Source organism: Podarcis cretensis (genome assembly GCF_951804945.1).
Source record: "Podarcis cretensis genome assembly, chromosome: 5".
Taxonomy (NCBI): Eukaryota; Metazoa; Chordata; class Lepidosauria; order Squamata; family Lacertidae; genus Podarcis; species Podarcis cretensis.
Window position 1 is genome coordinate 74,103,209 of NC_137174.1, and position 26,895 is coordinate 74,130,103.

Sequence of the window (26,895 nt, forward strand, 5' to 3'; positions counted from 1 at the left end):
TTGGATAGGTGCAAATTTCAAAGGATTAGTTCCTTCAGAAAGTATGGACTGGAAAAAGTCAGCTTCAAATGCATCCTGAATAAAATTTCTCCATCTCTAGTGCTGAGTTAGGTTTTGAACACTGGTCTTCTAGATTCTACTCCAGCAATGTAACCAATGACGCCACAGTGGCTCAAAACTCCAGTGCATTTAGATTATAATCCTGTTCATGTAAATAATAATAATAATAATAATAATAATAATAATAATATATTATTTATACCCCGCCCATCTGGCTGGGTTTTCCCATCAGCCTAAATAGCTGGAAATATATTGTTATAATACTGTTATAAATGTATCGCTTGTTTATTTCCAGGGCAAGAACTACACTTGGCTATTATGAATGTGTCCACGACTGAAACTCAAGCAAACAAATCAGATTTAATACAAACGCTAGTCATTGTAAAAGGAGGCCTTTATTTGGCTAACTTCATATTCATAACTGCATTGAATATATTAATAATCAAGACTGTGAGGCAGAACTCTAAAATGGTGAAGGAAGTGAGATACTTCCTCCTATGCCATCATCTTCTCTGTTGCTCTTTATTCTGTTGCTCTGGCATGGTGTCCAACACGATACAAACATTTAAAGTGCAACAATTCTGGATCTGGATCACCTTTGGAGTACAAACAGCAGTTTCAGAAGCAGTGCTGGTAACGCTGGCTTTGATGGCAATTAACACTTGCTTAGCAGTTTGCTGGCCTTTGAGATACCTGGCCTTTGTACACTTGGTGAAACACAAAGCTATAGCTTGTGTCTGGGTCGGAACAATCCTCAAATCTGCATGCTTGATCATTGTGGAACGTACAGAAGGAGATCCGAGGGAAATATATGAAGCAGAGCCCTCCTGCCCAACTATCCTGGGTAGTGATTTTGCCAAAATAACCGGAAGTATTCTCATTTTGCTTCTTGCAGCTGTCATGGTAACTGCTTATTTTCTCCTGTGGAGAGAAGGGAAGCTCAGCGGTTATTTTAACTGTTCAAATAAGAAGGCCAGAAAAACAGTCATTATTCATGGTGTACAAATGAGCTTCCATATTCTTCCACCCTTAATCTTGACAGCCATCGGAAAAGGATCAGAACATCTTCTGATAAAATTTGGAGCTTTTGTTGTTTTCTTATTTGCACAGAGCTTCAGCCCTGTGGTTTATGGGCTGCGGAACAAAGAACTTCTGGACAATATATGCATCAGACGAGGAAAAAATCAATACGGTAACTACTTGGTAAAGTACAACAATTACCCAACCCAACTTCAGATGGTAGAAGGTTCAGCAAATGGGTGAACCGTTTCTCAGTGTAGTGCAGAAGCACTTTCAAGTCAGCATTAGCCTTCATTAAACCATTATCATACATCAAGGAATAATTCAACTCACACAACTGCATATACCAACCTATTATTTTTAAAACCAGATTTTCAGCCCCAAAGCTAGAAGCCTTGAGTGCTATATTTTTGCTTTAAAGTTTAAAGGGTAACTCGTGGAAAAGACACAGCACAAGAAGTAAAGGAAACCATGGAAAAGAGAGACGGCAAGGCACTGCCAGACAGGCTACTAGAAATGGTACACTCTGGAATCTCTAGTACAGTCGTACCTTGGAAGTCGAACGGAATCCGTTCCGGAAGTCCATTTGACTTCCCAAATGTTCGGAAACCAAAGCGTGGCTTCTTGACTGGCTGCAGAAGCTCCTGCAGCCAATTGGAAGCCACAGAAGCCCCATCAGACGTCCGTCTTCCAAAAGAACGTTCAAAAACCATAACACACACTGAGGTTTGTGGAAGGAGAGGATGCAGGTAGAAGACACTTCCTCATCATAATCCCAATAGTTGCCCACCAGGGTAGTATCAATGCTGCTTTGTACCTCTTTCCCTTGGCAGTCTGTAACCCCACCTGAGCACTAACAGGTTTGAAAACCAGCATGTTCATGAAGATTTCAGCAGTTCAGCCAATGGCATAGGAACAAATTTCAAAAACATCAAGTCAGGTTTCTTGCAGCTAGGGAGCTTCCAAAGGATGCAGCCAGCACATACTACAGCTTCCGCCACCTTTTGACAGATTTTCTACATATGCTCTGTGCATTGATTTGATATTTCATATATATTTATTAACCATGATAAACTATGAGAGTTATTCAGAGGCTTGCTTTGGTGCTAGTATGATTCAGATGTGTGAAACATTCTTAAAAATGTTTTAGGGCCTGGTTAAAAATGGAATGCAGCTAGTTTTGCCCCAGCCTGATGATCACTGACTTGTGATAATGCAGAAATAAGCTTTTCCACTGGTAGCACTGGTGTTGTGAAATGCACTCAATGCTGAAATGCAACAGGTCCCTTCTTTGTTGGGATTCTGCTCGCTTTTGAAGACTCGCCTGTTTGCACAGGCAGTCCCTGATTTCTTCACCTCAGTCTCCTGTATTAATTGCAACAATGTTTTAATCAGATTGTTCTATTGTGTGTTTTAATTAGAGATGTTTATATTTTGAAAGGACTGTTTCACTGTGTATTTTAATCATGGGTTTTGATATCATAAAGTTTGTGCAACTGGTTTTTACATTTTGCGAGATCATTTTGCATTCTGCAAGAGGGTTTCTCCTTCAAGGGCCAAAAACATAAGAACACAGTAACTCAGAGCAGTCTTTCAGTGTGGCTGTCCTCAATTACTTTCCAGAAACAATTTAAGACCTGTTTTTTTCAACAAGCTTTTCCAGCTACACGAAAAAATATCTGTCTTAGATAATTTTGTACTGTTTCAAAGTCTATATTTAGTAGTTTTTAAACTACTTTTTGTTGTTTTTGTTGTATATTTGTAAATTGCCTTGAGACATATGAGAAAGGAAATAAATAAAATAACAATAATGGTAACAATGATAATATAGTCTGTTTCTTATTTAGCCCACAGCCAAACAACCTAATGGTGCTCTCCTGAGGTTAAACTGCTACTTTGACCTCCTTGAAAAAGGGAGTGTATATAAATGTTGTTCTTAAATATATATATATATATATATATATATATATATATATATATTTCCAGCTTGGGACAACTGATTCTGACACAGTTACCCAGGTATCATTGCCTCTATGTGATGCCATTTCCCACGCATAAAAATGTGACAATGCAAAGTCTGTTGTTAGGCTAGCACAAGCTTCCTCAACCTCAGCCCTCCAGATGTTTTGAGACTACAATTCCCAGCATCCCTGACCACTGGTCCTGCTAGCTAGAGATCATGGGAGTTGTAGGCCAAAAACATCTGGACGGCCGAGGCTGAGGAAGCCTGGGCTAGCAGACCTCCATTCTTTATAAACTTCATGACCTTATATCAAAGAAACCCATGACCTCATATCAAAGAAACTGTGCTTTTTACATGGTTGAAACGTTCCAAGTCAATAAACTTGGAGCAATAATTTTTAAAACCTCTGCACATTCCTCTTGCGATGGGTGCTCGGTCCACGAACCATACCATTTCATGCGATTTCAATAATACAGTGGTACCTCGGGTTAAGAACTTAATTCATTCTGGAGGTCTGTTCTTAACCTGAAACTGTTCTTAACCTGAAGCACCACTTTAGCTAGTGGGGCCTCCAGCTGCTGCCACACCACCCCTGTGCAATTTCTGTTCTCATCCTGAAGCAAAGTTCTTAACCAGAGATACTATTTCTGGGTTAGCAGAGTCTGTAACCTGAAGTGTCTGTAACCTGAGGTACCACTGTATGCGTAAAAGCAAAGTTTGGCTAGGAACATGTCACGTTTCTTATGTAAATGTGAATATATAAAGCAGCCCCATATGGGGTCAGACTGTCCACCTACTTTGCTCTTGTCTACAGTGACTGGCAGCTGCTTTCCAGGGGTTCTGCAGTGTGGTGGGCCAGTGCTTGGGACGGGGCAGGATAGGGGAGCATTGAGGGCTGGGCTGCATAGGTGCACTAGTGAGGCCAATCCACCGCTGCTGCTTGCCCTTGCCACTAAAGTTAAAGGTAAAGGGACCCCTGACCATTAGGTCCAGTCGTGACCAACTCTGGGGCTGCGGCACTCATCTCGCTTTATTGGCCAAGGGAGTCGGCATACAGTTTCCGGGTCATGTGGCCAGCATGACTAAGCGCTTCTGGCGAACCAGAGCAGCGCACGGAAACGCCATTTACTTTCCCGCTGGAGTGGTACCTATTTATCTACTTGCACTTTGATGTGCTTTTGAACTGCTAAGTTGGCAGGAGCAGGGACCGAGCAACAGGAGCACACCCCGTCACAGGGATTCGAACCGCCAACCTTCTGATCGGCCCTTGCCACTACCCTACCCCAAACCACCACCCAGGTAGGCTGCAGTTATACCAGGGGCAGGACAGCAACTCCTTACTGCACTGGCTGCTCCTGGGTTTCGGACAGGAGTCTTTCTCCGTACCTGGAGATACCAGGAAATGAAACTTTTGACTTCCTGTATGCAAAGCTTGCTCTCTACCCCTGAGCAATAGCATAACCTCCAATGTTCCTAGATGAAAACAGGGACATTTCTCACTCTCTCACAACTGAGCCTCCTCAACCCCCAACATTTTTGCCTCTCCTGTGCAGGGCCTTTCTGTAATTATGGCTCAGGAAAAAAGCAACAGTCTGCCCTGAGTGACACCAGCCATTATGTTTAATGTGTCACTTTGAGGGGCGGGGGAGAGGGGAATCGCTTATGTGTTCATTTGCTAGGCCTCAGCCTCTGACACTAGGATGACTCAGCAGAGCTTTGCAGGGCCTTTGGTATCTATGAGGCGCCACCTCAGAGAATTATGTTAGCTGTGATTGCAACTGGAGCAGAGAAGAAAGAAAGAGATAGCATGGGAACAGGTGGAAATTAGATTGACGAGGGAAAGTAATGAAGGCCGGGGCAGATTAGAATGAAATTATGCTTTACATCTGACATGTTTGTCAGGGAGCAACAGCAGCTGTAATAAACATGAAGCGTTTAGCCATTGTTCTGATAGCGGTTTAGAAATAAAAGCAGGATGCATAAACCAGAGAGACGGAACTATTGTCTGGAAAAGTTTATTATGACTCTCTGCAAAAAGGAAGCAAAGTAAAGCCACTCCTTGATTGTAGTAAGGAAGGACAAGGTTATGAAAACTTGATCCTAGAATTACATCCAAGAGCTGTCATGATATTCAGACACAGCAGTGTTTTCCAGTTTTCCTGCACTCGGGATTATTTCTACATCAGGTAGTGTGCTGAAGAACCCCTTGCAACTGACAAGGCATTTGATAAATTTCACAACTTGTTTTATGCACATTGCAGACCCTCCAAGTGCCCCTATTTTCCCAGTACGTCTCTGATTTAGAGAAGTCTTCTCGGTTTCTGATTTGATCCCGGAATGTCCCACTTTTCCTTAGGATGTCCTATTTTCATTGGAGGGTATGGAGTTATCTGACCCCTGAGCTGTCTGAAGGGAATCCTGTATAAAGAAGTTTTGTTAATGTTTTATTATGTTTTTAGATATGTTGGAAGCTGCCTAGAGTGGCTGGGGAAACCCAGTAAGATGTGTGGGGTATAAATAGTAAAATTATCATTATGGAACAGAACGTCTCTATTTTCATAAGATAAATGTTGGAGGGTATGACATTGGACCAAAATGTGATACGCGCTTTAAAAAAATAAGATGCACCTTGTAGCATAATAATAATGAATAAAATAAATAAATCCCAGATGATCTCAGTGACTAGGTCATCTCCGAACAAGCTTTTCATTTTAGAATTTCACTGACAAACCCACAAAAGAACAAGGTCAAAAGAATAGTGACAGCATTATCCTCCATACCTGTGCATTAAGTATATATCCTCTGCTAAGATCCACACACCTTTTATGTAATTACACATGACTCGTGAAGTGTAGTATCTACCTTACCTGCTCGGCCTCATTTAGTGGCTACTGCAGCTTTTAATGAGTGAATGTAGGTAAACGGTTAATACAGAATTTGTTGCAACACATACAAAAACCATCCTCTACTCCTCCAAATTGCCCATTTTAAAATAAAGAAAAAAGAAACACAAAACAATTGAGTAAAAAAGTGAGATATATATTATAGAAAGAGACTCTCTGTTGCTTGCTCTCCCTTTCTCTGCCTCTCTCTGTCACAGACCAAATAAACAATAAGCTCCTCACAGGAGGAAACACTCCAGAGTTGCTTCTCTGGCCTTCAGGGTAACGCCTGCTGAACAGCAGTCTGAAGAGTGATAAGGCAGAGTGACCCCACCTGCAGCAGATGGGGAGAAGGCACTGATGAGAACCAGCTGACTCTGGCCTTCTTAAACAGAGATCTCAGCAGCAGTCAGATGCTGGGAATGTCTGTTGTTCTTGCCCCCACTTTGCTACTTCCTGCTGGACCTGTGACTCTACGACATCTGGACTGGACCCTTAGTTCTGTGACCATCCGGATTCCCTGACCTCTGGGCTGTCGGACTTCACATATGGATTCTGCTCTCAGGCAAAGGTTCCTCAGACACTCCTAGCTCCTGATTCTCAGCAACAGAACTTGGGCGGGCTATGACAAATGGCTCTGAGCACCCTCGGAACCAATATATGGTTCTGATATAAGCTAACTGTGTTGTTTTGTTTTATACAGTGGTACCTTGGGTTACATACGCTTCAGGTTACAGACTCTGCTAACCCAGAAATAGTACCTCTGGTTAAGAACTTTGCTTCAGGATGAGAACAGAAATTGTGCTCCTGCGGTGCGGCAGCAGCGGGAGGCCCCATTAGCTAAAGTGGTGCTTCAGGTTAAGAACAGTTTCAGGTTAAGAATGGACCTCTGGAACGAATTAAGTACTTAACCCAAGGTACCACTGTGCTGGCCTTCTGATTCCAAACAAAATTATATTTCAGAAAGACAGAACCCTTCAGAACACAAGCCTACAAATTTAGGGGCTGCTTCTTTTCTTCCCGGTCACCAAGATCCACCAACTGGTTGCAACCAGTTTATGGTGAACATAACATTTGCTCTGAGACTTCTTAAAGAGGCAACAAACTATTCCCATGGCTGAGCTGCTTTCAAAGCATCCAAGTCTCCTCCCATATCTGCTACAGCAGCTGTAGGCCTCCTAGCAAGTGAGGGAGGAAGATCTCTACTACTAGGGCTGATTTTTGGGCAGCCCCATCAGTTCCAGTACATGGCTTTTCAGCTCAGAGGCACATGGGAGGGAAGCTATGCTTTTGGATTAGGATTGGCTGGGTGGCGCTGAGAGATGATTGGCCAGAGACCAGGAGATTGACAGAATGCTTCGGTAAGTTCAAGGACATATAAAATAGGTGTGAGACAGCAAAGAGTGTGTGCCTTTGAGATTCTGATCATCAAGAAATGCCTGTCATTCTGAAAATCGCATATATACTGTAGTGCAAAAAGAGTTCACTTCTCAGTAAAATCCTGTTGCAAATTTTTGTGGTTTTAGGGCTAGCACCATGTTTGAGCAGTGCAGGGATCCTGGAAACTGGCCAAAAATCCTTGAGGCTGAAAAATATTTGCTGTGCAGGTTTTCTTTCTGTAATACAGGCTGCTGACGCACAACAACAGCTGACACATTTCACTAGTGAAACCCACCTGGCAAACTCAAATAGTAAGGAAGCCAAGCAGAAGTTTTAAAAGTGCAAATTCAAATTATAATAGCCCTAAGCATAAAATAAGCGACGCGGGTGGCGCTGTGGGTTAAACCACAGAGCCTAAGACTTTCTGATCAGAAGGTTGGTGGTTCGAATCCCTGCGGCGGGGTGCGCTCCCGTTGCTCGGTCCCTGCTCCTGCCAACCTAGCAGTTCGAAAGCACGTCAAAGTGCAAGTAGATAAATAGGTACCGCTCTGGCGGGAAGGTAAACGGCGTTTCCGTGCGCTGCTCTGGTTCACCAGAAGCGGCTTAGTCATGCTGGCCACATGACCCGGAAGCTGTACGCCGGCTCCCTCGGCCAATAAAGTGAGATGAGCGCCGCAACCCCAGAGTGGGTCAAGACTGGACCTAATAGTCAGGGGTCCCTTTACAGTACCTTTACCTTTAAGCATAAAACAGTACGGTATCCCTGTACAAATGGGGTTGGCCAGGGCGGTGGGAAAGGAATAAGAGAATTGGGTGGTTGCACATGCACAGAGAACAGTGCCCAGAGGAACCTCTAGAGAGAAGGTTTGTGGGTGTCGTATCTGGGAAACATGGTAGGTTTGCCTGAAGCAATTTGTTGCCATCCTATTGACTAGACTGAGCAATTCTGAACAGGTTAGTGTTGATATCATTATGAGAATCCTCCTAATATGGAGCTTTTAAATAAAGGAGGACAAGCACAGGGAAATTTTAATTAAAGGGTACGAAAGCTGAATAGGTGTGGTACAACCAAACACCCGCAAGCTGGTGTGACATCAGTGCTTTGTTGTGTACAAACAGGGATAGAGCAGCTCAAATACCTCAAATGGCCCCGACAACCAGCCTCCCTCCTATTCACTCATCTTCCTATTTCTTTCTTTCTTCTAATCATTTTCTCTCTCCCTGCCTTGCCCACATTCTTCCCTTAGAAGAGCTAAATGGTCATTTGTAAACATGGTGGGTTAAGAGATAAAGGGTGAGTTGGGCATTAGGTGGACCCACTAATACATTAATAGGATGCCTTTTCTGACTTCTCTTTGTATTTCAAAAACTAATGAAATACAGTTCAAAGCAAAACAATGCATTATGCACCTGCAAACTCTTCCATGTTAGGATGTACCTACTCTGAAGGCTGACCCCGTTCCCTAGGTTTCTTCTCTTTCTTAATTTTATACTCCACCTTTCCTTCCAAAGGAACCCAGGCTAGCAAAAAACAAACAATAAATCTATGAAATAGCTGTACTGAAAAAGGCTTGTTGGAAGAGGAAGGTCGTTAGCAGGTGCCAAAGGAAAACAGAGATGGGGGTTTGTCTAATATTTAAGAGAACGGGGTTCCAAAGGGTTAGATGCTGAAATATACTTGAAGTCCTGTAGTGATTTCATGCTCTTTATTGCAGCTTGTAAAACAGTGATTGAATTGCCCCCCAAAACTCAGGCTATTATATACATTATTTACACAATGAGTCCCGTCTGATTGGCTGATTCTGCTTCCCTCTTGGAGCCTGATTGGTCTTTTCCTGCAGGCCAATCAGTTGTTGCATTCTAGGATCCTACTTGCCTATTGTTCTAGGATCTAAGCTTAGTACATAACAGATGCCATGACAATAAAGGCCCAATTCCTATATGGTGTAGAACCGACCTCCTGAGAAGATGTTATCTGCAGGAGGTCCTCACCTGCAGGGCGCACTGATGGACTGGCTATAGAAGAAGTGAGACAGTCTTTCTGGTGAGATGGTCTTTCGGCCATCTAGATCTACCTTTCCCTCATGCATTAAAACGGGGGGGGGGGGGGGGGGAGGACTTTTTTCAGCCTGAAGGGCACATTCCCTTGTGGAGAACCTTCTGGTGACCACGTGCCTGTGGTGGGAGGGGCCACAGCCAAAAGTGGCTGGAGCAATGGCTGTAATGCTTATCTTTCTACAGTCAGCTACATTCCAACCATGCAGAAATAAGGTTTCTATATGCTTTCACATCTACATCTTCAGCAAGAGCCATTCACGGTTCAATGGCATATTCCAAACAGATAAAGACACTGGAGGGCTGCGTTTGGCCTCTGGGCGTGAGGTTCGCCACATGTATATTCAAAGCGAGATCATCTGGACGGGTGCTGTTAGCAGTTCCCCATGTTACAGAGGCCCAACTGGCCTCTGCTAGAAGGACAGATACACACCCTACAATGAAAGCACACACTTGCACCCCAAAAGTTTCCTCTCTTAGTACTACAATTCCCAGCATCCCTGACAAACTGTACATCCCAGGATGCTTTGAGGCAAGTAATGTGCTTTGAATGGATGTGCTTTGGTCCTGTGCTATGGAACACTCTTCCAGCAGGGATTTGGTAGGCATTGTATTGAACCAGAAGCTCTGCAAACACCATCTTGGTAGTCAAAATAACCCCACCATTAATTGATAGTTGTAGCTTTGAGCTCATATATGTTTAGCTTATATCAAAGCAAATGAATATAATTGGCTTGCTTTGATGTCATCCTTATCTGTGGGCTTGGGGTGCTGGGCTCTAAGCCCAGAAAGGGGAATTATCTGTAAGATTTGGATATTTGCCACCACACGCAGGATGGAGGAGAGAACCCAGAACGATGGTGTGCAAGCCCTTATATAGACTTTTGAAATTGCCCACCCTGTAGCCTACCCCACAAGACATCATACATACATCACAAAAGGAGGCAGTCTACAGCAGAAATACATCACAGGAGGCAGTCTACAGCAGAAATCCTGTCTGCCAGGATACCTCATAATGGTCACTGATTGCTTTGCCTGGGCAGCCATTCTTTTATGATGGTAAATACTTCAGTTCCTGAATCCAGGTCACAGGCTCACCCTATTCATACACACAATACTCTCTTTAAGACAGGATTTGTAAGCAAAAAGACAATGGGAAGGCTTTCCCCATCTCCCCCTTACTGCGGAGGAATATTTGGGGTTACTGGGAGAGTCAGAATGGCTTCAGGATTGCTCTCCTGTACTATTTCAGACACGTTTATATAGTTATGTATTTGTTTGCCTTGTACATTTATGAACATTTATTTTATATTTGAGACCTTAGAATTCTTAGAACACTGTGGAATAGAGCATGAGAGGCCGGGGCAGGGGGGGGGGGAGCGCTGAATTTTAGCATCACACAGGGTGGCACTGAGTTTTGAGAGCCCAAAGTCCGCCACTGCTGTGGCAACACAGTGGTGGGATGCCTTATCAGCTGGTACCATTAGGCAGTTTCAAAGCTCCTGTACTTCTGGGATCTCAAGCATAAGGCCCTCAGGCTTCCATGGCCCCTGGACACAGCCCACAGCAACCCACACTGTTCTATAATTCTGAGGGCCAAGGAGGCATGAGGGGTAAGCTGGCATACTTACTCATATGTAAATCCACAGCTGAAATGGCCCCAGCTTGTCATTCACACTACTTCACGTGCCAAAACAATCTTGCAGCAAGTCCTCGTGTTTCCCCTATGCTCCCAGAGTGTGTTTTCCATGCGTGAGGTTTATCTGAGGAAGTGAAACACTTGCAGTGAGCGGTGCGTGTTATGTAGCCAGCGGATGTTCCTAAAATGAACAACATTCATAAAATGAAGGCGGAATTGGGGGGGAAATTATGGGCGAGATTCTGGAGCGACTGTTTCTTAAGAATCTGGCCCTCCAGCTCATCTGGGCTTTTTACATGCTTGCTGTAGAAACTGCAAGTCCCCTATTTGAACACCAGGAGGCTCAGAAACACTGCACAGCAGCGAGGAGAGAAGGCTGCGGGCATAGTTTGTGCACCGGATGCAGAACAGCTGGGCCTTGGGCCTCAGAATGACGGCCCACAGTCGCCTTGCCTGCTGCTCTTGCTTCTGCAGGGACAGGTCAGCGTGGGAAGAGCTGTGCCGAAACGGTTTGCTCAAGCTCATAGTAAATACTAGGCTTTTAAAAAAATGTTGATTGTACAGGGTGTATGTGTACTATTGTACAGGGTACACATTCAGAAGAAATAGCGAGCAGGCATTGTATGAATGAGATATGGGAGAAGTGATGTAAATTATGTGGGGACGATTCAGTTGTGAGTGCTGCAAAGCCCCCCCCCCCCATCTGTCTTTTTGGCTCATTCCTTCTGGGTCTGTGAGGGTGGGCCTGGACCGACCCTAGGATTTGTTGCTGGGCGGCAATGTTTTGTTTCTGATAAGCTGTGCTTCTTGGGGTTTTAATTTGCTGCTGTTTGGACCAGTGTTGGGCTGAAATCTGTCCTCCAACTTTTGTCTCTCATGCTGCAATTGTCTCCTGACCGTACGGCACTTGCTCCTTGCATTCATTGAGCACATGAGTGCAGCACAGCATCAGGCTCTGCCACAACCCACACAAGTGTAGAAGTGTAGAACCCGCACCCTTGTAGAAGCCCCCCTCCCCTAACGTGGAACTTTCCTCTGTAGACTTTCTTATGAACATGCATAGGCTGGAGGGAGGCCTGGTCTCTCTCTCCCCCCCCCCCCGGCCACACACGCACACACCTGTACACACATTAATTGAGCATGCAAGGAGCATTAAAAAGGAACGGCTATTGCATTGATCAACAGATAGAACAGATTTCAAAGTGCAAACTACTTCTGCTAGCCCAAGAGATGGATTTGTTCTTGGCGGTGTTATGTTGGTAATGATGCTGGAAGACCTACGGTATACGAAAGTATATATGTGTCAGAGAATTGGAAATCTTCAAGTGTGAATTTCAGTTCTGTCTTTTAAAAGGTAATTTAAGCTGCCAAGTATCATTTTGAACAAGATGCTGCTGGGGCCTTCCGTCTGTGACTTGCGTTCTGAAAACCCACGTATCTTGACAGGTGCGTCGAATGTCTTTTCTGTAGCTGTCAACCTCCAGGCCTGCCGCGCGAGTTTCAGTACATCTGCTCTACTCGCAGCAGCATATTCTGTATGGCAGAACCTCCCAAGAAGCACAAGGTTTATTTTAATGAGTATGTTAATACCTAGGAGAAATCAGGCTGGATTATAATATTTTATTAGATTGCTTTGAAAAGGCAAAGCAAAGGAGACGACAGAAAAAAGCTGGGAAGCTACCACCTCACCTTTCTGTCTAGGGTGCAAGCAACTGGGGGGGGGGGTGATTGTTAGGCCCAAACTAAACATGGTTTTCACCCTTGCAGAAAGTGGCAGCATGAGAAGAAGGTGCTGTACTCATTTTGCCCAATGATGCATCTTCCTAAAATATGTTAGCTATGTATGGATCTTCTTCATTCCTGCATTGAACAGTATAGAAACAAGAAGGTGGGCTACGCTGAGAATTCTTACCCCTAGTGTTGCACAATCCTTACCTGACATTCGCTCATACAGCATGAACATCTGTAGTGATGGGCCTTTGTGCTTACATACATATGGAGGCTTCCCTGGAATCTCACCCCTGAACAATCAGGTTATATTTAATTCCTGAGGGATGGCTCAGTTGGTAGAGCATGAAACTCTTAATCTCAGGGTTGTGGGTTCGAGACCCACAGGCAAAAAAAATATCCTGCATTTCAGGGGATTGGACTTGATGATCCTACTGATCCCTTCCAACTCTACTATTCTATGATTCTAGGGGATGCCGTCATGTGTGTAACTAAATGTTTGAAGGCCCCCTTGCTTCAGATATTTGTGTTGTGTGCACAGATGTCAAGGAAAGAGTTTGCAGTGTTGGAACAGGGTATTCTGCATGGCCTATCTCCTACTTAACTGTTCAACAGTGGAGCCAAGATAAAGGCTGAATAAGGCTAATGGCTTAAATCCCAAATAAGCTTCTACCAGCAGGAATTTTACCAATGTGAAGATCTGGCCACAGAATTCTACTAGTGGATTTTGTCAGTCTCCCCTACAGCCCTTATGCCCCTCAAAAATCAGAAAGTTTAAGTTCAATTATAGTTGACTGGGAGGCGTTGTACAACATGCTCACTTCCCCCAAAGCCTGGGCTTTTCAAGAGATTGAAAGTGATGGAAATATGCAATGGTAAGGCCTGGGTAACACTTGCTTTGACGCATTGTCATCTAGCATAAACAGAACGTCTGGAAGCACCCATGAATTTTGAAGATGTTCCATCAGCCCTCTTTACCCACACATTCTCATTCACTTCATTGCCAGTAAGTGGCTACTGGTGTTTTCCTCTGTAAAGTATTGCAAATCTGGTGTTGCTTCTGAGGAAATCAGTGAGCCTGCACGTGGTAAACATCTCTTTGGTAGTGTCCTTCATCTTCCGGTAAGGTTGCATAAGGTGTTTAATATCCTTTCATGAGACAAATGGGTCAAAAGTAGGACAGGCGGTTCCTACAATTGGGAAAGGATCTGGTTTGTGGCCTACGTAGGGGCGTGGAAGTGGAGCCTGGTGTGTTGGTGCCAATGGCAGCTCACTTCTAGGATAGGGTAGGGGCTGGTTTTGGCAGTGCCATGTTCTCTGACCTCAGTCCTCCCTTGAACTTTGAGGAGGACGATGATCAGGAGAAGGTGCCCCTCAGAGAGTTGACATTCCACACTGTAGGACCTTCTTGGTCAGAAGATAAGTTGGCTTTCCAAACTCACCAGGTATCTATTGCATTCCCCACCACCCCCACCCAGTAGGAGCCAACTTCTGCAAAATCAGAAGTTCAGTTCCTCAAACTTGGGTACTCAGCTGTTGTTGGACTACAGCTCCCATCATCCCTAGCTAGCAAGACCAGTGTTCAGGGATGGTGGGAGTTGTAGTCCAACAACATCCACGGACCCAAGTCTGAGAAACCCTGCTTTAAAAACACAGCCCCCTCGTCGCCACCAACAGCAGGACCAAACCAGCCAGCTTTGGAAATGCACCTGTACCTTTCTGAGGCAAGAGCTCTCAATTTAGGTGGTCCTCACCAGAGTGTTCTGTCCAGGGTCCTGACAGACTTTGCCTTGTGGGATGTGGCCCTTCCTAGCTGAATGTGATCTACTATTACCAAGAAATGCTTCTGCTGATGTCAGCTTTCCCCTGTCAACCTCAAACCAGGACCAGACAAAGAAAGGCATCTCCTTTGCTCTTGTAGCATGCTTGACATATTCTTTCTGTAAATTGCTTTATTTAAAATTGCTTTATTTATGAAATAAAAATAATAATGTTTTGTGTAAATAAACTTTTTAAAAAAATAATAATACCATGTTAATTTTATGTGCTGTATAGCAAAAAAAAAAAAAGATGAACTGAAATATTTGATTAGGGGGCAGATTTGATAATTCATAATGTCATGGGTTCTGGGATGGGGGGAGGATCACCTCAAATCCCATAGCATCCATATTCCCAGCAATGACCACAAACGACACAGGATGGACCCGTAAAGCAGTACATGTTTTATTTCCCTTTGGTTTACAGCACTAATGAAAATAGTACTCGGTATGTAATGAATCAACAGAAGTGTAAACTAGGGGCATGATCCCCTTCTTGGCTTCCGGAATCAATCAACAATAGCCCTTTGCTATAAGACTTATGTCTTACCAATCTGGCCTTTGCATATGTCTTTTCCAGGATTCTTTCATCACCCCTGCCTGCCTGAGTTGGTTGGAAAAGAGTCACGGCTACAGCGTGCACCTTGAGAACTACAGCCATTGCGCCTAGTTATCCCCTAGGTAAGTACGGGTGCTTGGCTCCCTGCAAATCTCTCTGTCCCTCCAGGGTCTCTCTTTTCCTTCCTCCTATCCAGCCTCGTTCCCATAGTGCTCTCCACCCCCACCCCCCGCTCCTCAGAAAAAACCATGTGAGTCGATGAGGCTGGGAGATAACAATCAGCCCAAAGTCATCCTGTGAGCTTCATGGCTAAGTGCAGATTTGAACCCAGAGCTCTCCAGCCCCAGTCCAAAACTCTAAACGTTACACAGTGCTTTCCCTTCCTCCCTCCCTCTTCACTAATTCATCCCCATTAATAACTGGGTTTTTAATTTTTTTTAAAAAAATGATCTTAGTATGGGGGTATGGATATGAGGATTGTTATGATGAATTCTCGCACTTAAGAATTCTTGCACGGGTCTGATACAGAACAACATCAGATGTTTCATACGGGCCTTGATCACCTGGAGACTGACTGGATTGTCCTTGGCGTTACACACAATAGTACAAGAGGGCTTTTCATTAAAATAAATAAGCGGGGAAAGAGTCCTTTAAATGAAAACCGGTATTGTAATTATACATGGTCTGTGAATATGTGAATTCTGCTGCTGCTGCTAGCAGACAATAGCGTAAAACCGTACATTAGCATAGCCATATGCCAGCCATTATTTTTCTTCTCTAGATGCAAAATCTGCCCTTGCATATAGTCCCTAGTTTTGAAATGTTAGCTGAATATACTGCAGTAAGCCTGTCAAGGGGGAAAGAACATAGTTTGTAATAGCCTGTTTGTGTCACGTGTGTTCGTGAGCCCGGCCTCTGTTGTCTCTGGGTTGCTTCTGCCGCTGCTTGACTGATGTCATACATTTGAGAAGCACATTTTTTAAATGCCAGCTTTTAGGTCTTTTGAATCTCAAGCAATAAACCCAGCGACACAATGTACAAAATCTGGAAAAAAAGTCTTAAGGGGGATTTAAAAAAAGGCAGAGAAATTTATTCCTCTTATAAAAGAGCCATAAACAACAGGAATGATGTTCTGAGAAGGTGGGACCGTTTTGGCTGGAATTCTATGAAATATTTATTTGCATGGCAGTCTTCAGTTATTTAAGTGGCAATTGTTCGTAATTGACAATATAGATTGCAAGCAATGACCTCTCGTGACTAGCTCATGAATAAATGTGTTGAGGATGCGGCTGCATTTATTGTTAAGCATTTATTTTGGCGTTACAGAAATATGTACCCAAACCATGTTTGCCTATTGAATTAATCTCCCATAAATAGTGTGGGTGCATCAGGAGCTAATGTAGCATTAAACAGATCTATAACATTCAAGGAGAATTTTCCAGTAAGGTCAGAAATATATTCAGCTGTTTTTTCCAGATTTCAGCAGCTCTCAATTTTGTGTGTCACATACAGGAGAGGGAGAGTTAAGACCTGCTTAAAAGAAAAGTGGCATGCCGTAGAAAGAAAGGATCTTGTCCTTATATAGCCAGGCAGGTACGTTTCAGATGTTTGTTTTTCCTTTTAACTAACACTTCAGCCTTAAGGGACTGCAGCAGTGGCCGTAGCCAGCTGTTCTATCCCTCCCTAATTTCCCCCCTTGGGGAGATGCTGGCATTGAATACGAAGCAGAAGACCTTCTCACGTTCTAGGCACCGAAAAAGAAAAAAAGTGAACCAATCCACCTTTTTATTCTTTCTCTCCTTCCATCTTACATATTTAATGCAGTTTAAGCTTCCCTTGTTTCAAAATTCTCTATTTCGTTTCATATTTTTTTAAAAAAACTAATTCTCACAGACTCGGTCTAGAATAATACCAGTCTTATTTATGCAGTGAAACGTGTTATTGATCTTAACAACAAAACTCAAGAACCAAGACCAAAAGCATCCGTGCCTGTTTAGAGGTGTTGAAGTATAGTGTTTTTAATTTAATTCAATGTTGTTGCTTTAAAAGCTTATTTGGATTTGCAGAATTAAAAATTGGACTGTTAAGATGTGCCTGTGTTAACCTCCATGATGCCAGGAATCAAGATGTCACAGATGCCGTAGGTAAGGAAAGCCTCTGAGGATAAAAACAAAAAATCCTATCCTGACAATAACAAAAAATAAAAGGAATAAGCATCCCACCCTCTCCATCTTAGCATAAGATGTGCATATACAGGGCATTGCATTTTATTTAGAATTGGTACTGTACTTGCATTCTGATGAGACACTCCTTGTTTCATTTCCTGCCTTTGGTGCTGAGTATGTATGTATATTACTTAAGCCATCTTAGCATTATTTAGGTCACTAGATTTAAGAGCAGTCTCCACAGTCTTTCACTGCCTGATGTGTAGAGCGATGCAGGGTAGCAGCAAAACATTTTCTAATAAGCACTCATCTTATGAGCTCTTAAGGATGGAGCATTTTGTAACGTAATCTGTACAGCAAAATAGCTTCCGTTTATGCCTTGCAGATATATTTAGCTCTAACCTTGCTTGTGGTTAAGCAGGCAGCAACACAGAAGCAGACAGCTGATTCTGCAGCCAGACCCTCTGCGCGCTTGTGATTTTGTCAATACGCTCAGCTTTTCGATAATCCGGTGCAGAATGAGAGTTTAAGCAATGATGATTTCGTCTGTTACATGCTTGGCAATTACGTGCTTAACAACAACAAAAAGCAAATTACACGGGTTAAGAAAAAGACAGCAATAGGGATACATATCTAGGACCTAATACGTACTATATGAAATCTTCTTCCGTCAATAAGATATTTCTGCAGATATTCTTTCCATCCCTCCCTCCAGCGAGTGAAAGGAATCTTCTGCTTTTCTCTGTAGATGGAGACAGCCACTCTGCAGACAGGTTTTGGGTGGTTTTTTTGCTACAGAATCTGAAATACTTGAGATTGTATCATTGAAGAACATGGAGCTTGACTGAGCAGTGCAGAGTAACGATTCGTCTTGCATCATCAGTTGATGACATTTTTTTCTTTGTTCCCTCCCACCCAGTTGCTCTAAGATTCAGCAGCCGATTTACAATATCACTTAAACAACATTAATCAGATACTGCATTTAAGGTGAGCGGTTCCTTGCCTCCCGTTTAACCAGATCTGTGCTGCTGTAGTGTGTGCATCATGCTGCTGCTGCAAGCCTAAAATGGCAGGCAGGATTAATGTTGCTTGTGCTGTCTGCATGCTGTGGATACAGAATTCATTATGCCATGCCTAGTATTTCTAATGGGAGTATGTAAATGGTCTGTGTGCCATATCATGTCGTAGTGAAGACTTGGGCTTCCTGATGGGCATAACTATTTAAGCAGCCACCTTTAGCATTCAATTTCATTTTCAGTGCAGTGGGCTGTTAGTTTATTGTCGCATTCTAAACCAGCATTAGCTCTATTTTATTTTTCAAAAATTTGGATTTGTTTTTTTAGCGAACTCTGCTTCCAGGTGGGGTCAGTCTTATTCCTCTTGCCTTTACTGCTATTTAAATAATAGATGTTGTATTGTTAATTAATGGCAATATCAAATTTAAAGCCCTTGGAAGTGACATATTTATTATGCAGGCACGTCCAATCTATTTTTAACTCTTACGCAGTCTGCGTGTGTTGTGCAGTGGGCTTTGGCTGCTGAGTTTTTCCTTTTTAACAGGGATAGCACTGGGCTGATTTTCAACAAATGTGACAAGTGGCCTTTGCAGTGGTCAGCTTTGAACCCTCAAAAGGGAAAGGGGGGGTGAGCAGGAAGCCCTTTGCTGCAGCTTATTAAAAAAAACCACCCACCACCTTGGATGAGGGCATCTCCTCCCTCCCTGACAGACGCACACACTTCTGTCCTTCCCATTGATAAGTTCAGCTATCTTGATCACAGTCCATTCAAGCAAGCTGCTTTTTGAAAAGAGCTATTTATTTTATTTTTTTGAGATGTCTAAGATTTCAGCATCTCTCCCTCACTTTGTATACAAATGGCTGGGTGCAATGGCGTGCTAAGACTTCATTAAGACATATACACAGGTAGGTGGAGATTTGCATGCTTTTACCTATTCTCGTTCCATGATGCAAGGAAATGAAATAGAACAGAGATCTATTAAACCAGTTTATTCCCCCCCCCAAAGGATCTAGTTCTAAATGTTGTGACTTTGCATGGGTTTCCCTATTTAAAAGCATACATCTATTTTGAAATTAGAAATACCCCGTCTACTAGATAATCAGGGCGTGGCACCGCTTATGCAGCAAAGGCGTTTTTTAAAAGCTTATCGTCCAAAGGATTTTGATCCCGGTTATGAACATGATTAAGCTGTTTGCTAAGATACAAAACTAAGTTGTGGACAGAGCTGTGAATTTTTTAAAAAAATATTTTAATTTTGCCTTAGGAAGCGGTCTGTCAACGTTTGCTATAAACATTTGTCTTATCGTTTATCTTATAAATATTGCGGAAATAAAGTAAGGACGTATTTCATTATAGTCTTTGTTTTCTTTTAAGATGCTGGCTATGTCAAAAGAGAAAAACACCTAAAGATGTCCTTTTCATCTGGAACTCAATATTAATTGTTGAGTCTGGCTTATTTCAAAGGGTTAACAAATTAAAACCAGCCATGTATAGATATGCTAACCTGTGAGTTAATTTTTAAATCATCATGGTGTGACACTGGATATATTTTGGGACATAGGTATTTCATGTTAACATTGGGCCAAAACCAGTTTCCTTGGCAACCAAATCCTGTTAAAGGATGCAGTAGCAGAGATGCAAAGATAGTTATTATTGTTTAATTCCACAATGCAAATTATGATCTCATACTGCATTTCTGGGTAGCTATAATGCATTAAATGATAGGAGGTTTGCATGTAACAGTAACTTTTCTCTCATCTTGAATTGACTGTTTCAAGCAATGCAACTGTCTTTCTCACAAAAACAACCACACAATATGAAGTAGTTCATCTTAGTGAGACACACGCAGGACATGTATGTGTTCTTAAAATAGTTAATTTCATCTCAGTATTGAACGAACATGGCTGAAATTGCAAGCAGCTGAAAATTGTAATTATGTTTAAATCTCTTTTCTCCATCGTTACATTCAGCAGTAATTAGAGACTTTTTAGTAGACAGAACCTAAAAGAATCAATCAGTTTAACCAACGTTGTGAGATGACAAAGAAGGAGAGGGGAGAGGGGATAATTTAATATGTGATTTACTGTAACACTAATGCAAGTTCAAATTTATAATATTTCATGAAAAGCAGCTCACGTATAATAGGAGCTGTAAAAACCAAACCTAGGATAAAAGATATTGTTAATCGTTGCTACACATTTAATATAGCTTCTTGAAAACATGGATTCTTTCCTTCAAACTGAAGCACATCTCACTGCAAAGCTATTTTTCTGCATGGTAGCCATTTTCTTTTCATGTCCTTGACTTCGATACTACTAAAGCTGATGTATCGATCGCGATCAACAACAACAGATTCACTGTGTTAATAGAAATACTAAAAGTATAATTCTATTGGACGTTTACATTACTGCAAATAGCAAAGCAATCTTAAAGGTACAATGTTAATTTTCTCTTCTTTCTGAAGATTACCAATTCACTAAAGAAAAATATAATACATCTATTCTAGAGGATGGCTGATAACAGCTGTTTTAGAACAACATAATAGAACAACATTAAATCCAAAATAACGATATTTGATAAATTTCCTAAAGCTAGATTTTCCCATTCTGTTTTTATTAAGTTGCTTCTAAAACAAATTCATTTGAACGGTATTTTTCAGTACAGGGGTTCATGATTTCATTATCTGTAAGTGATTAATTTTGATTACTTATTTTTGGGGATAACTTTTACACATCAGTTCTTTGATGCTTGTATTAACATAATTTATTTCATGCATGGACTTTTAAAAAGTAATTTACTGCCAAGCATATTATTATATGTCCATTTATTTTAAGCTTTTGCACAGGAGAGGATGTGAATGATGGTTTACAAAGTATTGCTCTTGGAATTCCCTCTTGCTTCAGTTTAATATGTTTCAGGATGGTGGATTTTGATTCCTCTCTTGCATCAAAGGAGTATTTTCTCTCTTGTTCTCACTCACCCTGACTCACTCACTCACTCATTTTATGAAGACTAAATTCGCACTGCCTTTTTGAGGAAAATAATCAGAAGTTTTCGGCCAGCAATTCCTATGCCAAAAGAGTTGGGTTATTTGCATGGTAGGGGTGGTGCCTTGTGTTTTGTTTAATGATAAAAGTGCTCCCTCGTTTGAATATTTAGCAGGAATGCTGACTGGCTGTTACAGTGAGGAAAATGCTGTCTTTTGCTATGAGATTTGGAACATACCAACACGTGCCCAAAAGACTTACCAGCCATCCTTTCCTCCGTTTCAGCCATTTTGGCACACAAAAATGAACAACGCTGCATGGGCTATAGGAATGCATTATTTTCCTCTAAATGGCCATGGGGAGTACACTGGATTTCCAAATGGCCATGGGAATGTATTACAGCAATTGTGGACTGGCTGGTTACACAGTGGTCTTTAGGGATCAACCTCAAATGGCTAAACAGAAAAGCAGTGCCCTTCCAAATGGCCGCTGAAATAAATTGAGATGACTGTGGGAGACTGAACCACCATCTGTACGAAATATCAGACAGACCCCCATCAGTCTCCACAAAGAACGTGTGTGTATGTGTGCTTACAGCTATCTCCCTTTCTTCTATAATCAGTAAGGTACCAAGAATTCATATAGCACTTGGTATTATCTTAGTAGTCCATGCCCAGCATTGTTTTCCAGCAGTACAGATTTCAGGTGGGTAGTGGGAAGGCTGAGGTTGAGAGAGATGTCTTGCATGAAGTCATTAGTTCAGCTTGCAGTCCTTGAACTTCCCATATCTATCTATGGGAGACAGCCAACTGGGTCCATCTATGAGTGGAATGGACTTTACTTTTCTGTCTTCCTCCCGGCAGCTCCCCATATCCCGCCCCCGCCCCCCATATGCTCAGGAAGGTTGAGGACCCTCTGGAGCAAGTTGGGGTGGTGCTGCTGCAATGGGGAGGAGAGGAAGGAGACATGCTCTTGCCTGATGTTAGATCATTTCACCCATATAGCTATAGTGGGTTACTTGCAATCCAGCAAAGTGCTTCATAGTTCTCAGAACATAAACAATGCAAATACGTGTTCTTCCAAATGGCTTTTGAAATGAAGTAGGATGGGCTGGTGATGATGATGTTTAGTATATTGTGCAATCTGTATTTTGTATCCTATATCCTTCACCTCCATAAAAATCCACAGAGTTTCTGAATCACCATAGCAGTACATTCAGGATTGCTTCGGCTCCTGCTAAATTCCCTGTAGGCTTTGGTGCCTGGCATGTCAATAAAATGTTCCGATGCATTCTCATGTATTTGTAAAGATGTTTCCTGCAGGTGATTTTTCAGTATCTCCACCCTCAATGCACTTCAAAAGCCATTCAGATCTCTAATATATGCTCTCCAATGTTTGGTTAAATGCTTTTAAAGATAGTAATAGCAACCCTAAGTCAGGTTTCAGGAAAAGGACACGGTTTTGTCTGGTTCAGCTCCTGCCATACATGCCTTGTTTTGGATTGAATAAATTGCTGAGGGGAAGCGAAATCTGGATGGGAGTGGATCATAGAATCATTTTGAGCTCAGTGGGAAAACATGAACCTGTGATACTCTGTAGGAAAGAGTAAAGCACAGGGAGCCATGCATATGAAACGACAGGGAAGGAACTCATGTTTGGGCAACGGAAGAGGCAGAGGGCAGGAAAATGAATGACGTGTCTACTTTCTGGAAGGTTGGGAAAAAGACGTTTGCTAACGGTTGGCTCCAAGTCGAAAACTACAGAGGCAGGATGTGTGTAAGAAAGGATATAAACAATGTAAATTTGAAGATTATGTTTGCCTGGGTTCTATAGCTGTTCTCTGCAGGTCTGGAAAATCCTGTTCACGTATAATTCTGTCTCTAAAATGTTTTGCATGTTCCTGTCTCTTCTGCTCTCATGAAAACAAGACCACAGTGGATGCATATATTCAAGATCAAATTAGGTTGTCTATTTATTGCATTGCTAAAAAAGTAAGAAGAAATGTATCACTTTAAGGGGGGGCATTTTAAAATGGGTGTGTGTACATTTATCTGCATAGATAGAAATCTAGAAAGAATAATTTAAAATTGATTTTTGCTTGGTTTCTATCTCTGTTTTAATGATGATGCATTTTATGGATATTTGTGTATGTGTTTTATTTGTTTGTGAATTTTAACTTATATTTAACTTATATTTGTGCACCACTTGGAGAGCTCTAAATAAGAAACAGAAATGCATATCTCCACAATGGGGGAAACTAGATGGCCTGTGTCTGCTGTCCAGGTCCTAACTGCTGGTGGATAACTTCTAGGTTTCTGCTATCCCTTCTTATTGTTTCATAAACAGGATTTAGATTTGCGAGCCTTTAAGATAAGGGTCCTATCCTTCAGCTAGACCACTGTCCCCTGGCAGCTCTTCAAATAGAGGACTGTCCTCTGCAAAATAGGGCACACGACCACCCATGTATCTAAATAACCATACAGATATTTTTTTTACACGCCCCCTTTTTGGTGGTACATTTCTTCTTCCTTTCTTTAGCAAGTTAAGCAAACGTTCATGCTGGAATTACTTGCCATTTCCAAAAATTATTTTGTCACAGATGCAGACCATATGGTTTTAAATGGGGGTGGGTGGTTAGTCTGGGTCTCACTACCCTTCCTGAAACCTGGGAACCATCAGCATGCAAAGTATGCAAAGCAGATGCTTTATTACCGAGACACGACCCTTCCCCGCCCATCATATCCTCCATTGATTGATTAATCTGCATAAATTTCTATGCGAGAAAAAACAAATCCCTCTAAACAAATGCAGGCAACTGCTATTTTTAGTTAGATTTTAATCCTGTGCTTCTCCAGAGAGGCCCAGGCAACATGTTGAAGATGCATGGAAGCACATGCCTCATAGGATCGCACCCTATTGCCTCTTTTGCATCCACCCGTACCTTCTTAACCCTTCTCCTCCTGACTGGGTGCCACAGCAGATGGCAATGACATACAAGGTTTTTGCGCCCCCAGCAATTAACTTGCTACAGGAAATTTACTTGCTACAGGAAAATTCCATACTAGGAATCACTAGGAAAGACATTGAAAATAAAACTGCCGCTATCGTAAGTGCCGCAAATCGTAATAGAAATGTATTATGGAGCATGTAATCATGAGGACTGCTGCAGCTTGTTCTCTTAGCAAGAAGCTCTCCTTTTCTATTATGCCCGAGTCTGGATCTGTATTGACTTCCAGTATTTTATTTTATTTTTGTATGAAATTTAGGTTGCTGACATTAACCTATAAACCTTGGGCAGTCTGGGCAGTTAGGCTGCAATCCTGTACCCACTTTTCTGCGATTAAGGAGTACTGAGCATAGTGGGGCTTACTTATGGGAAAACATGCATAGGATTGTGCTGTTAATGTGTCATCCTGATTCAAGTTCTGATTTGGGCAACTCCATCCTTTTTTCGCCTAGATTTCTTCTTCAGGCTCCAGCCCTATGGTTGCTGGCTGTTTCGGATACAGTTGTTGGTAAGTGAGATAACGTTGCCACGTGACCAATTTATATCCACTTGACTTTGACAACTCAGCTATGATCCGTCTACAACTAGACAGTGATAGGAAATGGGCATATGTATTGGTCTGAAACAAATCCTTGTTGGAGTACTTTTCTACTTGATTACTACAACAATTAATTTTTTTGATGAAGTTGATTTAAAGCAGTAACATAAAAAGAACATTCAAAAGATGTGGGGAAAATGTATGTTTTAGAAAATAGCCTTTAAGTCTATAATTTCTGTATAGAAAACACTGTTTTACTTGACAGCTTGGCCCAGTGTGTAAATAAAGTGAGCAACTAACCATGTTGCTGTAGTAAAACAGCACCATTCTTAGATTAATCTATGATTGCTATATTATCATGACCCTATAGCAAGATATATCATTGAGGGTATGGTGGAGCAGCTATAGATTGGCGACAAATCCCAGGGAGACTTGACTGGCACCTTCTTTATGTATCTTTAGGCACCTGGCAAAAATATTCCTCCTCTCCCACAACTTTGGCTAATTAAACTATCTATGGTATGTTAGTCAGATGCGCGGGGTATAAATAATAAATTATTATTATTATTACTGTTTTGTTTAAATAAAAAAAAATAGGCCAGTAGCACCTTAGAGACCAGCTAAGTTTGTTCTAGGTATTAGTTTTCGTGTGCATGCACACTTCTTCAGATACACGAAAGCTTATACCCAGAACAAACTTAATCGGTCTCTAAGGTGCTACTGGACTAATTTATGTATTTCGACTGTCTCAGACCAACACGGCTACCTAACTGTTTTGTTTGTTACTGTGGCATGATTTTTTTGTGTTTTTATATTGTAAACTGCCCTGTGATCTTTGGACAAAGAGCGGTATAGAATTTTAATAAAAAAATAAGAAGAAATAAATGAATTTTGTATAGGCAGTGACCCTAAGCGGCTACTCAAGCTTTTATCCAGGATTAATGTGTGCCGTCACCCATTTCCTGACAACCACATAGCAATAAAGGGGAAAGGAACAAAGCTGCAGAGGTGCGCTGGTGCATGCGCACTCCTATAGCATGGGCTCATAATAATTAATGCATGGTTAGGGGAGGGGAAATTGCTCAGAGCTGCGCTTAGGAAGAGAATACCTGGGAGAGAATTTTCCATTCTCAAAGGATTGGTACTGCAGTTATTGAAGAAAACAGATCTGCAGAAGCTCGCTCAAGGCCCCGATCATGGAAAGAGTTGAATTCCCAAATCTCTTGTCGTTCACATCCCTGAACACATTGCTACCACTTACGAAGCTTTGTCAGGATGCTTTGCTATATACCTTAGGGATATCAGTGGACATCAGGGTGCTGCTACCTCACACCTGTTTATATACAGCAGGGGTGGGGAGCCTGCAGCCCACAGACTCAATTAAGCCTGGCATGGATCCCAGTTTGGCCTGCAGGTTGTTTTCCCAAACCACTTTCAGCTATGCTGGATTGTTCCATGCCAACTTCTCCCCATAAGCAACAGTGACCGACCTTCCTGGAAGCTGGCATAGCAGCTTTGCCCACACTGTGAGCTTGTTTCCGTCACAATAAAACATGGTCTAGTGCATGGGTAGGCAAACTAAGGCCTGGGGGCCGGATACGGCCCAATAGCCTTCTAAATCCGGCCCATGTACAGTCCGGGAATCAGAGTGTTTTTACACAAGTAGAATGTGTCCTTTTACAGTGGTACCTTGGGTTAAGTACTTAATTTGTTCCAGAGGTCCGTTCTTAACCTGAAATTGTTCTTAACCTGAAGCACCATTTTAGCTAATGGGGCTTCCTGCTGCTGCCGCACTGCTGGAGCACGATTTCTGTTCTCATGCTGAAGCAAAGTTCTTAACCCGAGGTACTATTTCTGGGTTAGCAGAGTCTGTAACCTGAAGCGTATGTAACCCGAGGTACCACTGTATTTAAAATGCATCTCTGGGTTATTTGTGGGGTGGGGCCTGCCTGGTGTTTTTACATGAGCAGAATGTGTGCTTTTATTTAAAATGCATCTCTGGGTTATTTGTGGGGCATAGGAATTCGTTCTCTCCCCCCAAAATATATATATATATATTCCGGCCCCCCACAAGGTCT

The 26,895-nt window shown here is 42.3% G+C and overlaps 1 protein-coding gene and 1 long non-coding RNA gene across 15 annotated transcripts in view; one reads left to right on the forward strand and one right to left on the reverse strand.

The window, feature by feature from the left end:
* Positions 1–439: 439 nt before the first annotated feature.
* Positions 440–10,000, reverse strand: LOC307217301. Its single transcript, XR_013839545.1, has 2 exons — positions 9,298–10,000; positions 440–981 (listed from the first exon to the last, which is right to left on the reverse strand). It is a non-coding gene; the product is annotated as an uncharacterized lncRNA (long non-coding RNA).
* Positions 9,314–26,895, forward strand: part of ZBTB38 (zinc finger and BTB domain containing 38) — a 33,551-nt gene continuing 15,969 nt past the window's right edge. Inside the window, exons 1-6 of one of the 14 annotated variants that reach the window (XM_079977654.1) lie at positions 11,402–11,525; positions 12,354–12,445; positions 15,125–15,225; positions 16,616–16,696; positions 17,170–18,255; positions 24,732–24,787. The gene's annotated coding sequence lies outside the window, so the exon portion shown is untranslated. Of the gene's footprint in view, positions 9,333–10,526; positions 10,631–11,357; positions 11,526–12,353; positions 12,446–15,124; positions 18,256–18,283; positions 19,191–20,979; positions 23,119–24,731; positions 24,788–26,895 lie in introns of those variants that run through there. The other 13 variants (XM_079977655.1, XM_079977656.1, XM_079977653.1 and 10 more) reach the window with 13 other exon arrangements.